This window comes from Eptatretus burgeri, chromosome 7, assembly GCF_056783735.1.
Source record: "Eptatretus burgeri isolate ZD-2024b chromosome 7, Ebu_testis_v1, whole genome shotgun sequence".
Classification (NCBI taxonomy): domain Eukaryota; kingdom Metazoa; phylum Chordata; class Myxini; order Myxiniformes; family Myxinidae; genus Eptatretus; species Eptatretus burgeri.
Genome location: NC_140967.1, coordinates 66,560,819 through 66,566,025, shown reverse-complemented (window position 1 = coordinate 66,566,025; position 5,207 = coordinate 66,560,819). Strand labels below are relative to the sequence as shown.

General features: G+C 35.7%; 1 long non-coding RNA gene across 1 annotated transcript; it reads left to right on the top strand.

Annotated features, from left to right (window-relative positions):
• The first annotated feature begins 1,445 nt into the window (after positions 1 to 1,445).
• LOC147023447 (uncharacterized) lies at positions 1,446 to 4,589 on the top strand. Its single transcript, XR_015060192.1, has 2 exons — positions 1,446 to 2,600; positions 2,698 to 4,589. It is a non-coding gene; the product is annotated as an uncharacterized LOC147023447 (long non-coding RNA).
• Positions 4,590 to 5,207: the final 618 nt, after the last annotated feature.

Here is a 5,207-nt window from a genome sequence, read left to right as displayed (position 1 = left end):
ACACACACACACACACACACACACACACACACACACACACACACACACACACACACACACACACACACACACACCCTTTTATTAGTGTGTATACTGCATATATATATATATATCTATATATATATATATATATATATATATATATATATATTTATATATATATATATATATATATATATATATATATACAGTAGACTAGGCGTAAGTCGGCAGCGTGTAACTCGTCATGTCTAAGTCGTCAGATGTTGTCTGTTCCCGCGTAATGGAAACTCAAGTAAATTACCACGCCTAACTCGTCACACAGAACTTCTACCTCGTGAGAAGCCCGATTTCATGGAATTGTGATGCACGCTCATTGGTTTACACCGCCAGTGATAGGCTATTTATAACTGCGCTGCGTTCAGCTCAGTCAGCGCGCCGTTCCACATGCATCTGAAGAGGTAGACAGGCTACGCAATGCAGTCTCTGGCGAAGGAGTAAAGGATCGATTGAGCTTCGTGTTGAAGTCCGATCACGGTTTTATATTGGCTTGTTTTGTACATCACTGCACTCACTTCCACATAGGTATTGAGTGGTAGTCATCACAATGACTGTGTCATGTAATTTGTCGATGGTATATGAGTTTTCATTCCATATGAAAACTCATTCTACATTCATTCCAATGAATGAATTCTAACAGCCATTCATTCCACATTTGTCGATGGTCAGAAACCATCACCGATGGTATATGAGTTGTCTTACAGTTGTTCATTATCTTTACTTTTGATAAAGTGATTCATGAATTCCATCTTTGCTTGATCACTTTCCAACTCACCAATGAACCCCCACCTATGCCCCGAGGATTGTGTTTCCCTTTTGGTACAATAGCCGGCTTAGAGATTGTTGCGCCCTCTCACGTACGTGTCCAGGCCACGCCGACTTCATCCTTCACCCCACAGTCATTATGAATGTTCGCATACGCATAAGTCGTCACATGTCTAAGTCGTCTCTTTTTTTTCTCACTCCCGATGGTGACGACTTACGCCTCGTCTACTGTATATATCTTCTTCTTTCGGCTGCTCCCGTTAGGGGTCGCCACAGCGGATCATCCGTTGTGATCCGCATAATGATTGCGGATATATGTGTGGGTGTGTGTATATATATATATATATATATATATATATATATATATATATATATATATATATATATATATATATATATGTATGTATGTATGTATGTATGTATATATATATATATATATATATATATATATATATATATATATATATATATATATATATATATATATATATATATATATGTATGTATGTATGTATGTATATATATATATATATATGTATGTATATATATATGTATGTATGTATGTATGTATGTATATATATATATATATGTATATATGTATGTATATATATATATATATAAGTAGGGTAAGAATACTGATTCTGGCTCACTTTTCCCCATGTAAATGAATGGGGGATTTTCAGCGATTTATATTTTTTTTCCCTAAAAATAAACCCCCTTTTTATCCCAAGGTATATTTATTTGTCTCCCCTTTTAACCTGGAGGTTGAACCTCATTGAATTGAACACCTGGGGGTTGAACAGCTCACTCATTGAACCTATAAAGATTTGTTCATTCTCAAATTCCTTCAATAGTTTAATTTTCTTTGCACAATAATCCCCATCTAAAATATTGACAAACAAAACATTTGAATCTTTATATTTTTGAAGATACCCCATTTGTGCCATTACGAAATGATAAACTTCTCTTAATGCTCTTGTTTGACCACCTCCTGAGCCACAGGTTATTTTTTGTTAAGCCCCGCCCACTTTTCTTTAAGCCCCGCCCACTTTTGTTAAGCCCCGCCCACTTTCCACAAGGTATTCAATAAGCCCCGCCCACTTTTCATGAGGTATTTTTTCTAAGCCACGCCCACTTTTGCTAAGCTCCGCCCACTTTTCATAAGGTATTTTTTTCTAAGCCACGCCCACTTTTCCTAAGCTCCGCCTACTTTTGCTAAGCCCCGCCCACTCTTACATCATTTCCAGTTCATCTCTGACTCACAAAGAAATCACTAGAAAATTACAGGATGTTATGGTTTTGAAAAATTTCCCAATGAAGGCTTGCCTAGGCTTGCCCAGGGAATTTCCAAAGGAAACCACACCCACCAGTCTTTCTCTATAAAAGCTTCAAACCCAGGCTCCATTTTAAACATTTGTTTTTGCTGGCAATGGTGTTTTGTGTGCTTGTCTCGAACTGTCTGTCTTCTATGGAACTAAACCTTCAAGTTGATGAACTGGATTCAAACCTCTTATCTATTGAGGTAAGATTTTTTATTTTCCTATTTTCAAACTTTGATTGAAGCATACTCATTTAATAATTAAATAACTTAATTAATACATTATTATTTTCTCTCACAGGAAATTGTGTCTGAAATACGAAATGAAAATACTGCTTTTGCTACAACTTGGGTGGAAATTGTTGGCTTGGTTGAAGACCTTGAGTGCGATGACTTTGGTGTTCCTTGGAACTCTCTGTCTTGTATGGAACTAAACCTTCAAGTTGATGAACTGGATTCAAACCTCTTATCTATTGAGGTAAGATTTTTTATTTTCCTATTTTCAAACTTTGATTGAAGCATACTCATTTAATAATTAAATAACTTAATTAATACATTATTATTTTCTCTCACAGGAAATTGTGTCTGAAATACGAAATGAAAATACTGCTTTTGCTACAACTTGGGGCGAAATTGTTGGCTTGGTTGAAGACCTTATGAGCGACCAAGACCCACAGAACGAGTTCGTCCTTGATGACCCAACCAAAGAGTTATACCTTGGAGACCAGCAAAATCCTGAAAAAGAGTTTTACAGCAATAGTACTCATTGTGAGTTATCAAGACAATACCCACTGAACAAGTTATACCTTGATGAGCCAGAATACAAGTTTTACCTTGGAGACTCACAAATTTTGAAAAAATCAAGAAATGAGTTCTGCCTTGATGGTTTAAATAACTACCTTGGAGACTCAGGAAAAGGGTTCTGCCAAGATGGTTCTAAATATGGGGCCTACCTTGGAGACTCACAAATTTTGAAAAAATCAGTAAATGAGTTCTGCCTTGATGGTTTAAATAACTACCTTGGAGACTCAGGAAAAGGGTTCTGCCAAGATGGTTCTAAATATGGGGCCTACCTTGGAGACTCACAAATTTTGAAAAAATCAGTAAATGAGTTCTGCCTTGATGGTTTAAATAACTACCTTGGAGACTCAGGAAAAGGGTTCTGCCAAGATGGTTCTAAATATGGGTCCTACCTTGGAGACTCACAAATTTTGAAAAAATCAGTAAATGAGTTATCCTTAAGAGACTTTGTAAGTTGGTTTTACTTTGAATACTTGAAATGTGGGTTCTGGATTGATAACTCACAATGTGATACATATCTTGGAAACTCAACGGGAATGTGGTTATACCTTGAAGACTTGGAAAGTTGGGTTTATGTTGGACACTTGAAACTTTTTTGGGGGCTTTTATTTATTTATTTATTTATTTATTATTATTATTATTTTATTTATTTATATTTTGGAGACTTTTGGAGTTGCTATCACTCTTTGGGATCTAAACCTATCGATGTAGTTCTTTGTCGGATGGTGCTTGATGGGAGCAAGATCAAGAAAGTTCTGGGAAGAAAGTGCAGGCTTACTCCCTCTTTCTACGTCATCAAACCTGAAAGCCTTAAAAGACAGAATTGGAAGAAGAAAAAAAAAACGTAAAAATATATATATATAGGTGGAAATCTCATTTTGAAAAAGACATTGTGTTGGGTGAGGATTGAGTTGGGGTTGAGATTTTAAATGTGAGGGTTGGGGTTGAGATTTTGAATGTGAGGGTTGGGACACACACACACATACACATCAACAAACAAAAGTTAAGCCTTGACTATTCAGTTGAGGATTCTGTGTTTGGGGTTCACAGATCTAAGAACGTCCCCCTTGACACACATTATATACTGTTATACACCTCGGACTTGGCCCTCGAGTGTCCACAACGGTGTATAGTAGGAGGGAGTGAAGCGCCAACCTATTGCTCCCATTGCACACACACACACACAAACAAAAGTTAAGCCTTGACTATTCAGTTGAGGATTCTGTGTTTGGGGTTCACAGATCTAAGAACGTCCCCCTTGACACACATTATATACTGTAATACACCTCGGACTTGTCCCTCTAGTGTCCACAAAGGTGTATTATCTGCTTAGTTTTGTCTTTTGTAATTCCTGTGAATAAAATGAACCTAAAATCTCTTCCCTTCCAAATCATATATTTTATAAGTCCAAGGAACTGTATCTATTACATCAACAATTTTAAAAAGTTCTTTCGTCCATCGTTCAGTAAAACCCTTTTCAAAATGAGATTTCCACCTATATATTCTTACGATATCACCAACTTTGAACTTAGGTTTTCTGACATTAATCTCTTTTTCATATTTTAATTTTGTAAATGTTTCTGATGGCTTCATATTCGTTGACGTGTGAATCGTGTCATTATACTTATCCACAATATCCTGAATAAAAGATAACCATTGTTGTGAACCGAGTTGTGTGAATTTTTTATATAGTCTCTCTTTTAAGGTACGATTAAAACGTTCAACAACAACTGCCTTCCCTTCATTAAAGGTACTGTATAATGTAATACTGTTATTTTTTAGAAAATTCATAAATGTCTTGTTATAAAACTCTCTACCCTCATCAGTCCACAATTTCTTAGGTTTTCTCTTACTTTTATTAAATATCTGTTGAAAAGCTAACATAAGAGTATTACCTGTTTTGTTTTTTAAAGGGACAACCCACGCATATCTACTCCTCAAATCAATAACGGTTAAAGCATACTTGTACCCCTTATCATTATTAAGTTCAATCAAATCAGCAGACCAGATATAATCAACTTCCTTGGAATAAACTTTCCTTCTCTGAAACTTTGTGAATATTGGTTTATGTAATTCATCAGCTAATTGCTCTTCAGTCTTAATGGCATCATTAGAGCCTATAAGTTTTTTGAATTTCCAAGTCCAAGTTTCAATTTAGCACTAATCATCTTCTTCACGATGAACCTATCAACTTTTTCTCTCAAGGTTGGATTTTGTATCAGAGACAAATTATACAACATTTCTCTATCGGCTTCATGCTTTTCTTCCAACGTTGTGGTATTCC